This window comes from Silurus meridionalis, chromosome 4 (genome assembly GCF_014805685.1).
Source record: "Silurus meridionalis isolate SWU-2019-XX chromosome 4, ASM1480568v1, whole genome shotgun sequence".
Lineage (NCBI taxonomy): Eukaryota > Metazoa > Chordata > Actinopteri > Siluriformes > Siluridae > Silurus > Silurus meridionalis.
The window spans coordinates 38,870,168-38,882,305 of record NC_060887.1 but is presented as its reverse complement, the minus strand read 5'-3'; the positions used below and the strand labels follow the sequence as shown (position 1 = coordinate 38,882,305).

At 41.3% G+C, this 12,138-nt stretch overlaps 2 non-coding genes across 2 annotated transcripts; both read left to right on the top strand.

Annotated features, from left to right (window-relative positions):
* The first annotated feature begins 554 nt into the window (after window positions 1–554).
* On the top strand, window positions 555–627 carry trnar-ccg. Its single transcript has one exon. It is a non-coding gene; the product is annotated as a tRNA-Arg (tRNA).
* Window positions 628–758: 131 nt separating this feature from the next.
* Window positions 759–831, top strand: trnar-ccg. Its single transcript has one exon. It is a non-coding gene; the product is annotated as a tRNA-Arg (tRNA).
* The last annotated feature ends 11,307 nt before the right edge of the window (window positions 832–12,138 follow it).

The following is a 12,138-nucleotide window of genomic DNA, read 5'->3' as shown; positions in this document are numbered from 1 at the left end:
TGTGCATTGGATGCTCAGAAGGTGGCACATGCCAATCTGAGGGTCAAGGTTCCACAAACCTCGTCCAAAGTATATAAGCTTGTTAGGTAATATTGCTAAGGGACATTTGAAGATCTATAGCAGGAGATTTTCCTTCATATCCAACCCATGGAAAGCAGATCTTCATAGAGATATATATATTACCTTGGAGGTTGTTTCGACTTTCAGCTTGTGGTTTAGACAAAAGGTGTAAAAAGGTGTAAACTTTCCATACACTTGGTCACACATATTTTATATACAAATGACTGACAACACATTCAATTCCCAGGAATCCTGCACTAGTGATTCAATTACAGCACCTCCAGCTTTAAACCCATATTTCATATCTCATATCGCCCCAAACTCAACGTTCCTAATACCACATGACACTCTGATTGTCTGATAGAGCCACCAAGGAGGCTCGAATATCACTTGTTGAAGATCTCACATCATCTCACAGCTTGAACGTGACACATCTCACAAGCTTGTGTGGCCTCTTTTAGGTTGACTCCTCTGCATTTCCCCCAACTTTCTGTGGCCCAGTGGCCTAATGGATAAGGCATCAGCCTCCGGAGCTGGGGATTGTGGGTTCGAGTCCCACCTGGGTCAGGATCAGCTTTTGTAATTGTATACATCCAATATATCAGCTCACTTCCACAATGCTGCTCCTTTAGGTTTTCTGCTTGATTATGATGTCTCAAATCTTTCTGATAATATGTATGATGGGTCCCCCAACTCATGGCCCAGTGGCCTAATGGATAAGGCATCAGCCTCCGGAGCTGGGGATTGTGGGTTCGAGTCCCACCTGGGTCAGGATTGAGCTTGTAATTGTTTGTTTAATTGGATTGGCTTCCTTCCCATTGATAAGTAGTGTTAGATGATGGAATCTTCAAAGTTAATGGTGCAATGTGTTGATGTTTCTTTCCATCTAACAGTAAAGAATTTTGGCAATGTCTCCCCCTTTCTCCTTCTCTCTCTCTCATGAGAAGTGAGACAGAGTCAAACCCGAGAGCGTGAGAAACCCATTCCGGCACACTCCAGAAAACAAAACCCTATCGAATGTTCTTTATTAGTAGAAAAAAAGCCCCCAGTGGGTAAGCAGAATGTGCGGCTTTATTTCGGCTTCCTCTGATCCGGACCTTTAGTCTGTGACCGGACAACTGTATTAATGTGTGCTTTCATAGTCAGGCTTTACATTCGAGAAGAAAACAAGAGTTTCCCTCATGATCTCTTAACAAACAACAAAATAAATCTGGACCACACAAACACAGATTTTACAGTGTGTGTGTACAGAGTGAGGACTAAGTCAAAATGGTGTGTTAGCATGAAGTGGGTTCAAATCCCTTACTGTTTCGGAAAGCGTTAAAATCTGGTATGTTGTGAAAATTCCTGATGTGCAGCCATCTTTCGAGCAGAACAAGTCCAAAAATGTTCCATAAGTCTGTTCTAAAGATAATTATAAAAATAATTCAGTTTGCAAACGACCCCAAAAAATGAAAAGAATTTCTAACAGATGTAGAACCTTTTTCAAGCTTCCAGACCCACGTAGTAACTAGAGCAGGAGTACAGCATGCTCTATTTATTTCCTTTCTCCTTTTAGTTTTGGTTGTAGCTCAATGGTAAACCGCATCGAAAGGTCATGAGTTCAAATCCCCAGAAGCACCAAGCCGCCACTGCTGTGTTCTTGAGCAAGTCCCTTAAATCTTAACTTGTAAGTCACTCTGAATAGGGACGTCTGCCAAGTGTCGTAGATTTGATCCACCACGTAGTTATAGAAATATATCTATCTATCTATCGATCGATTGGTCGGTCTTCTGTCTGTTCATCTTTTTCTTATCTATCTATCTATCTATCTATCTATCTATCTATCTATCTATCTATCTATCTATCTATCTATCTGTCTGTCTATCTGTCTGGCTGTCTGTCTGGCTGTCTGTCTGTCTGTCTGTAGGTCTGTAGGTCTATAGATTTGGGATCAAAGCTCTATAGCAGGAGAACATCTAAATCTTCAGGTCAGGTGTCCACAATGTTTGTTCCTATAGTGTTAATGATCTTCAGAGTAACTCTGCTTCATCATGGACAGCACATCATGGTTTTCTCTTCACTCATCATCCTGTCTTCATCAGCTATTCACCAAATTCTTGAAGTGAGCCAAGCATTATAAGCAAGCCATAGTGCAGTGCAGCAGGACTAAACTGTGTGTGTGTGTGTGTGTGTGTGTGTGTGTGTGTGTCTCTCCGCCACTGCAACAGTTGCTTTTCCTTTCACTCTGAGCCTGAATGGTGCAGATGAAAGGCAGCACTGTACTTCTCTTGACAGAAAGGAGGGAGGATGGATGGATGAAGGCGCCATGGCCGTGCGGGAGGTCTGTGAGAACAGAGCGGTCCTCCAAAAGCACCGAGCTCTCATCGTCTCCGCGGCAACGCGTCAACACGGCCTAGCAATTACGCGTCCGTTCGCTGATTTGCATCCGAAGCGAGTCCTTCGGTTTAGCTTCCTCATCAAGGTTTCTGAACATGCCTGTTTTACTGCAAAGCGATTCCAAAACCTTCCTGGTCCAGCGAGTACTGCTTAACAACAAACCTTCACTCCTTTTCCAGAGGAAACCAGTGATGTGTTAGTTACACAACAAAGTGAGGTACGGTGCCAGGAGCTGTTCTGCAACATGATATCCGACAAACTTCACACCTGATCTGCTGTGCTTTATAGATGGATAAGAAGGAAGGAGTGTGAACGTGGATTTTTACTCTCCTTCAGCACCATGAAAGTCCTTCAGTTCCTTTCTTTCTGAAAATAAAGCCTCCACTACAGACGGATCAGATGCCAAGAAGCTCTGACCCTCAAAACCCATTTTTTTCTTCTGCTGACGCAGACAATTTGATATTATATTTTTTCTCAACTGCTTTCAGTCATTTCTCCCAACAGAACTGCATTTCTCAAAACTACTCGTCACACCGTCGGAACCTGTTGTCAGTTCTTCACATCATTTCAGCAATGTCTTGTTGTTTTCATCAATTTGCAATTGCTTTTGGACAACATGCAAATGGTTCTGTACATCTGTCAGCTGCTTTTGACAATTCTTGTTGAATTTGTCCTGCTGTGCAAAATAACTTGTTCTCAGCTGAAATGTCACAACCACCAAACCAATTAGTCTTTTTCTCAGGTTGGAAGTCTGTACTATCAAAATGAGTGAACATGTTCTCAGAATTGTATGTCTGTACAGATTTCTACAAATTGTGAGTACATGTTTGCTAAGAAATATGTCCAGAATTGACAAATTGCTCTCAGGTGAGTCTTCACCTTCATTAGCAAAGAGAAACATGTGCAAGTCTAGACTAACCAATGATCAACCAGTTCTGTGAAATAGCTCAGAGGTGCAACTCATGAAGACGGATTTGGCAGGGTCACATATATATATATATATATACAGTGCACAACACAAGTGTTCCCCTTTCTGATAATGGAAGCTGAAGGAAGAATGTTTCCTTCAAGAATGTTGGAAGAACAACTGTGTCATCAATAATTCAATCATTTCGTAGAGAGAACAGGTATGTAATGTACTGTATAGTAAAGTAATACTGTAGACTTACTGTTACATATACTGTAACACACCTTAGGTTTTCCATGCATACAGTATTCTTAGTTATTTACTGTATGAATCAAAATCCTGTGATCCTTATACTTCTATAATTTACAATATATTTTCTCATGTAGGACTGCAAGACAACCTCGCAGGGGTGGCAGAGGGCCCCTTTTCACACCTCAGCAGGAGGAAGCAATTTGCAACATGGTTATGTCTAACAATGCCATAAGACTAAGGGAGATACAAAGTGCTATTGTTGAAGACAACAGTATCTTTGAAAATATACAATCTGTGAGCATTTCAACTATAGACAGGGTCTTGAAAAGACATGTAATCACCATGAAGCAGCTGTACAATGTACCCTTTGAAAGAAATGCTGACAGAGTGAAAGAGCTACGACTCCAGTTTGTACAGGTATGTTGTATACCCACTATACTGTAAGAGTAACTTCTACACATTTGATATTGGTGGAACTTCATAGATCTTTACATTTGATGTAGCTGTAAACAATGAAGACAAATACAGTAATTTTTGCACACTGTGTTTTTTCTGGTATATAGCGCATAATGGAAATGGAATCAAGAGAACCACCTCACAACTTCATATACTTGGATGAGGCTGGCTTCAACCTGGCCAAAGGCAGAAGGCGTGGTAGAAATCTAATCGGCCAGAGAGCTACTGTTGATGTCCCAGGCCAACGTGGAGGAAACATCACTATGTGTGCTGCTATTTCAGACCAAGGTGTGCTAGCTAATATTCCTATTATGGGACCGTACAACACACAGCATCTCCTTACATTCTTAGACAATCTCTATAGAAATGTCATTTCTGAAGATGAGAGGGACCTCAATCGAGATGATCTACCAAAGTATGTAGTAATTTGTGACAATGTCAGTTTCCATCACTCTGACAACATCAGGCAGTGGTTTGTCCACCACCGCAGGATGCTGATTGAATTCCTTCCACCCTACTCCCCGTTCCTGAACCCAATTGAAGAGTTTTTCTCGGCTTGGAGGTGGAAGATTTATGATCAGCAGCCACATACATGGATGACACTGCTGGCTGCCATGGATGCAGCATGTGAGGACATCTCAGCAGATGCATGCAGAGGCTGGATTAGGCACTCAAGAAGATTCTTTCCACTATGCATAGCAAGGGAAAATATATGTTGTGATGTGGATGAGAATCTGTGGCCCAACAGAGAGGACCGACATGACGCATAGGAAAACTGCCATATAATTTCACCTTTACCTTCTGTACATGTATAGTTTTTCCCACTTTGTCTTTTTCAGGTTTTCATTTGTTGGTAAATAGCCTATGTGTAGTTTCCTTTGTTTTCTGTATGTAAGTACCACTATTGACAGTACAGTAAAAATGTGAATTACAGTGTGATCTTTTGTTTCGATTCTTCCATATACTGTTACGTGGGTCGATGTTGATTGGTTAACTGAGGTTAGATGGAATCAATCAGAAAAATGATCTATTCATACCATGTAAATTACTGTAACACCTGGTTGATGCACAATGGTTTGCAAGAGTAACTTCTATTTTTACCGGAGGGACACTGTAAATTATGACACACACCAGTACGGTAATTTAGTAGTTTCTAGTCATCAAAACCTGACTTGAGTATAATTTAAATAACTAAAACTGAGTATGATGTTCTACTGACAACATGACTAATAATTTTGCCTGTCACATTCACTTAGTTGAAAAAATGACATGGGATTCTGCTGCCTCTGACACAATGATTGATGAAAAAACACGCTTTTGCACGCAAAGCATTTTGAGCAGGTGACGCGTATTTTCCGGTTATCCACTATGTTGTGCAGTTTGTACGTGTTTTGAGAAATGTTCCTCCACAATTTTTAGTCACTCGTGCTCATCATAAAAACTTTTCTCGTTGCTTTGATCAAATTGCAAACGCTTTTCTACATTAATTTAATGGATTGTGTACGAGTGTCTGCTGTTTCCTACATTATCAGTTGTTTATGTTCATGTTGATTAAAATATATTCTACTGGTTTCACCTGAATAGTTTTAACCCCCAAAACATCTCAGAATCAGTTCACTGTGTATGTCATTGTATATAAAATTGTTAAACCAGTCATCAGCATCTGTCGTCTAAAATTTCTACTAACTTTATTTTGTATTTGTGTTGAATTGATGAATTGTACAGATGAATCTTGAACGTCACTAATGAAGGCGAGTGAACGACATCAGATCAACCAATAATCAATCAGTTCTCTAAAACAGGTCAAAGGTGAATCTGGTGAAGCTTCAGTTGGAGAGTGAATACAGACAAAACACAGAATTCTACATTTTGAAAATGGATCAACAACCAATAAACGAACAAACACTTGTACAGTAAAAGTGTGAATCCTGTCTGGTCTTTTACAATCAATATAAATCAAATTTGCAACAAATAAATGCATGTGTGCTGCTGAAAATCATAAATACCACACAGGAAGTCTAATTTTGTGCATTTTCAGTCCAAACCATAGTTTATATAAAAGAAATCCTGAAACTGTGCAGCATCACACTGAAAACATGAATAAACATTTTACAATTTTGTTTGTGAACAATGAAAATAGGACTTTTCCTTCTGAAGGGAATGAGATGTTCATTGACATGAATACTTACTTTTGAAAGATGAACTGGGGATTTTGAGAAACGTTCAGGCTTTTGCAGGTTTTATGCTGTTTGTACACGTTGTTCTAAGAAACGCTCCAAATCAACTGAGAAAAACTGTAATAGAAATTTTAGATGACAGATGATGACAACTGGTTTTGGGGGTTAAAACCATTCAGGTAAAACCAGTATAATATATTTTGATCAGCATGAACATAAACAACTGATAATGTAGGAAACAGCAGACACAAGTAACTAAATGATGTGGAGGTTGAACAAGTAGTTTGGAGAATTTCATTTCTGATCTGAGAAATGCTCCTGAGGAGCGACTGAGAAAAACTGTATTAATACAGCTTCTGATTTCAAGCTTATTCCCATATTAACTCCATCTCTCTCTCTCTCTCTCTCTCTCTCTCTCTCTCTCTCCTCCATGTTCTCTCCATTTCTCCTCCATCATCTCTCATCAACATTTCTTCCATCTCACCTTCATCTTTCCTGCAGGTGTCCTCTATCACTTATTCATCTTTCATCCATTTCTCTTCTATCTCTCATTCATGTCTCCTCCTCCATATCTACTTAATATCTACCAATCATCTCCCCATGTCTTCTTTATTGCTCCCCATGTCCCCTTCCTCTCTCCTCCATGTTTCTTCAAAATCTCATCTATCTCTATTCTTTCTCCCATCTATGTCTTTTCCTTGTCCTCTTTTCATTCCTCCATGTCTCCTCTATCTCCCCACCATGTCTCCTCAATCTACTGTCATCTCCCCAATGTTTTCTTTAACACCTTCATCTTTCATCCATCTCTCTATTATCTCTCTTTTTCTCCACTGTGTCCTGCTGAACAAACCTTTTGTTTTTCTATGCTCTGATATGAATATGTGTGTGTGTGAGTGTGTTAAAAGCAGTGAACCATAAACTCATTACCACACACACACACACACACACACACACACACACACACACACACACACTATCAAAGACAATAGTAAATGAATCGCATTCCTCTATTTCACTAGACTGAGTGAGAGACACTCAGAGACACTTAGCACTAATACAGGACACGTAATTTCACAGTCTGGACGTCTGCTCCTTATATAGTCGTCCAGCTGATTGTGTGTGTGTGTGTGTGTGTGTGTGTGTGTGTGTGTGTGAGCCTCAAACACTGTGTGTGGTTTTCGCTTTTTCAAGAAAAGAACAAAATAAAAGAACTGAAGAAAATTCCTGTTCTCACATTATAGCAGCTATAAACACTCATTCCCCATGAGCCTCTCATTCATTCTCTCTTAAAGCTGAAAAAACCTACATGTTCCTCCACGAAAACACTGACACCCGAGAATCCTTCTAGAAACGTTACATGAACACAATTCTCCTTTCCAGAACCTTCAGTGAGTGCACACTGTTTATTATTTAATACGTTTGTGTACACTATATCACCAAAAGTTTGTGGACACCTGACCATAAGATTAGGATGTGTTTCTTGGAACTTCTTGGAGCTCCACTCCTCTCGGAAGATGTTCCCCTAGATTCCACTCTTTGAGCCACAAGTGTGTCAGTACAGTCAGGCACCGATGCAGGTGAGGTGAGGAGACCTGGGGTTCTAGAGCCACGCACATTCATGGAGCTGGCTTTGTGCAAATGTAATGCTGAAAGAGATTTAGGTGTCCTAGATCGAGTAAAAAGAGAGAATTTCATGTTCCCGCATCCAATTCAATTGGTACAATTGTGTGCCTCCAAGTTTGAGGAAGAAGTGCATATGGGTGAAAAAGGCAAGTGTGCCAATACTTCTGAATATTAGGTAGAGATGCAAAAAAACATATGACTGGATACGAAGCCCTGACACTGCAGACTCCTTCCATACATTTTTTATACTTAATTGATAGATTTGAAAATCCCATCATTTCAGTCTCACACTACTTCGATCTGCTACCAGACATCCAGCATACACTTATTGAGATGTTGTTCCCGCCTCGTTCCTGTTCAGATGCTTTCATGGGGGCTCACCTCAAGCCTGATCTTAAAACCCTGAGGTTTGAAAAGCCCCTCAAACCTACATTGAACCCACAGCTGATCTGCTTCCACCGCTGCTGCTCCTCTAAACATGTCTAAACTGGGCTTGGTTCTGCAGGATCGCTCAAAAACCAAAAAACCCTCCACTCTGATGTTCGCCTCGGGATAGAGAGTGGAGAACGCGTCCGTGGCGTCGCATACGGTTTGATCAGTCGAGACAGTTAAAGGAGGGATAAAATCCGCCACGACAGGTCGATGCATTCCTTCTAGACGATCAGTAGAAATGAAGAAAGTCCCAAAAGACTTTTCTCTTTATTTCGTTACATTTCTCTTGCTTGCGCTGCTTCTAGGAGTGTTTCAGGTCAGAGATGCTTTGAGTAGATTAAAGTACATGTCGCTTTAACCAATCAGATTGCGAGCTGCTGACACCGGGGCCGTCTAGCAGGAGTACGGCGGCGTCGGCATTTTCACGTCCTCTGATTGGGCGGTCAGAGAACGTCACTACAGGGAGTGCAGAATTATTAGGCAAGTTGTATTTTTGAGGATTAATTTTATTTGAGGATTTAATTTGAACAACAACCATGTTCTCAATGAACACAAAAAACTCATTAATATCAAAGCTGAATATTTTTGGAAGTAGTTTTTAGTTTTAGCTATTTTAGGGGGATATCTGTGTGTGCAGGTGACTATTACTGTGCATAATTATTAGGCAACAACAAAAACAAATTCATACCCATTTCAATTATTTATTTTTACCAGTGAAACCAATATAACATCTCAACATTCACAAATATACATTTCTGACATTCAAAAACCAAACAAAAACAAATCAGTGACCAATATAGCCACCTTTCTTTGCAAGGACACTCAAAAGCCTGCCATCCATGGATTCTGTCAGTGTTTTGATCTGTTCACCATCAACATTGCGTGCAGCAGCAACCACAACCTCCCAGACACTGTTCAGAGGTGTACTGTTTTCCCTCCTTGTAAATCGCACATTTGATGATGGACCACAGGTTCTCAATGGGGTTCAGATCAGGTGAACAAGGAGGCCATATCATTAGATTTTCTTCTTTTATACCCTTTCTTGCCAGCCACGCTGTGGAGTACTTGGGCGTGTGTGATGGAGCATTGTCCTGCATGAAAATCATGTTTTCTTGAAGGATGCAGACTTCTTCCTGTACCACTGCTTGAAGAAGGTGTCTTCCAGAAACTGGCAGTAGGACTGGGAGTTCAGCTTGACTCCATCCTCAACCCGAAAAGGCCCCACAAGCTCATCTTTGATGATACCAGCCCAAACCAGTACTCCACCTCCACCTTGCTGGCGTCTGAGTCGGACTGGAGCTCTCTGCCCTTTACCAATCCAGCCACGGGCCCATCCATCTGGCCCATCAAGACTCACTCTCATTTCATCAGTCCATAAAACCTTAGAAAAATCAGTCTTGAGATATTTCTTGGCCCAGTCTTGACGTTTCAGCTTGTGTGTCTTGTTCAGTGGTGGTCGACTTTCTGCCTTTCTTACCTTGGCCATGTCTCTGAGTATTGCACACCTTGTGCTTTTGGGCACTCAGTGATGTTGCAGCTCTGAAATATGGCCAAACTGGTGGCAAGTGGCATCTTGGCAGCTGCACGCTTGACTTTTCTCAGTTCACGGGCAGTTATTTTGCGCCTTGGTTTTTCCACACGCTTCTTGCGACCCTGTCGACTATTTTGAATGAAACGCTTGATTGTTCGATGATCACGCTTCAGAAGCTTGGCTATTTTAAGACTGCTGCATCCCTCTGCAATATATCTCACTATTTTTGACTTTTCTGAGCCTGTCAAGTCCTTCTTTTGACCCATTTGCCAAAGGAAAGGAAGTTGCCTAATAATTATGCACACCTGATATAGGGTGTTGATGTCATTAGACCACACCCCTTCTCATTACAGAGATGCACATCACCTAATATGCTTAATTGGTAGTAGGCTTTCCAGCCTATACAGCTTGGAGTAAGACAACATGCATAACGAGGATGATGTGGTCAAAATACTCATTTGCCTAATAATTCTGCACTCCCTGTAGTCAGAGCTCGCAACCCGCCTCTGTAGCAAACTGCAAAATCTCACAAAAACAAAATCTATTCACGTGGATTTAATAGCTGTTTGTTATCCCTGACGAGGAGAAGAAATCGATTTGGTCGTTTTCAAGACTTTGGACTTTTGAGAAAAGAAAGCTGGACGTTGTGAAAAAGGCAAGTGTGCCAATACTTCTGAATATTAGGTAGAGATGCAAAAACATATGACTGGATACGAAGCCCTGACACTGCAGACTCCTTCCATACATTTTTTATACTTAATTGATAGATTTGAAAATCCCATCATTTCAGTCTCACACTACTTCGATCTGCTACCAGACATCCAGCATACACTTATTGAGATGTTGTTCCCGCCTCGTTCCTGTTCAGATGCTTTCATGGGGGCTCACCTCAAGCCTGATCTTAAAACCCTGAGGTTTGAAAAGCCCCTCAAACCTACATTGAACCCACAGCTGATCTGCTTCCACCGCTGCTGCTCCTCTAAACATGTCTAAACTGGGCTTGGTTCTGCAGGATCGCTCAAAAACCAAAAAACCCTCCACTCTGATGTTCGCCTCGGGATAGAGAGTGAAGAACGCGTCCGTGGCGTCGCATACGGTTTGAACAGTCGAGACAGTTAAAGGAGGGATAAAATCCGCCACGACAGGTCGATGCATTCCTTCTAGACGATCAGTAGAAATGAAGAAAGTCCCAAAGACTTTTCTCTTTATTTCGTTACATTTCTCTTGCTTGCGCTGCTTCTAGGAGTGTTTCAGGTCAGAGATGCTTTGAGTAGATTAAAGTACATGTCGCTTTAACCAATCAGATTGCGAGCTGCTGACACCGGGGCCGTCTAGCAGGAGTACGGCGACGTCGGCATTTTCACGTCCTCTGATTGGGCGGTCAGAGAACGTCACTACAGGAGTGCAAATTATTAGGCAAGTTGTATTTTGAGGATTAATTTTATTTGAGGATTTAATTTGAACAACAACCATGTTCTCAATGAACACAAAAAACTCATTAATATCAAAGCTGAATATTTTTGGAAGTAGTTTTTAGTTTTAGCTATTTTAGGGGGATATCTGTGTGTGCAGGTGACTATTACTGTGCATAATTATTAGGCAACAACAAAAACAAATTCATACCCATTTCAATTATTTATTTTTACCAGTGAAACCAATATAACATCTCAACATTCACAAATATACATTTCTGACATTCAAAAACCAAACAAAAACAAATCAGTGACCAATATAGCCACCTTTCTTTGCAAGGACACTCAAAAGCCTGCCATCCATGGATTCTGTCAGTGTTTTGATCTGTTCACCATCAACATTGCGTGCAGCAGCAACCACAGCCTCCCAGACACTGTTCAGAGAGGTGTACTGTTTTCCCTCCTTGTAAATCGCACATTTGATGATGGACCACAGGTTCTCAATGGGGTTCAGATCAGGTGAACAAGGAGGCCATATCATTAGATTTTCTTCTTTTATACCCTTTCTTGCCAGCCACGCTGTGGAGTACTTGGGCGTGTGTGATGGAGCATTGTCCTGCATGAAAATCATGTTTTCTTGAAGGATGCAGACTTCTTCCTGTACCACTGCTTGAAGAAGGTGTCTTCCAGAAACTGGCAGTAGGACTGGGAGTTCAGCTTGACTCCATCCTCAAACCGAAAAGGCCCCACAAGCTCATCTTTGATGATACCAGCCCAAACCAGTACTCCACCTCCACCTTGCTGGCGTCTGAGTCGGACTGGAGCTCTCTGCCCTTTACCAATCCAGCCACGGGCCCATCCATCTGGCCCATCAAGACTCACTCTCATTTCATCAGTCCATAAAACCTT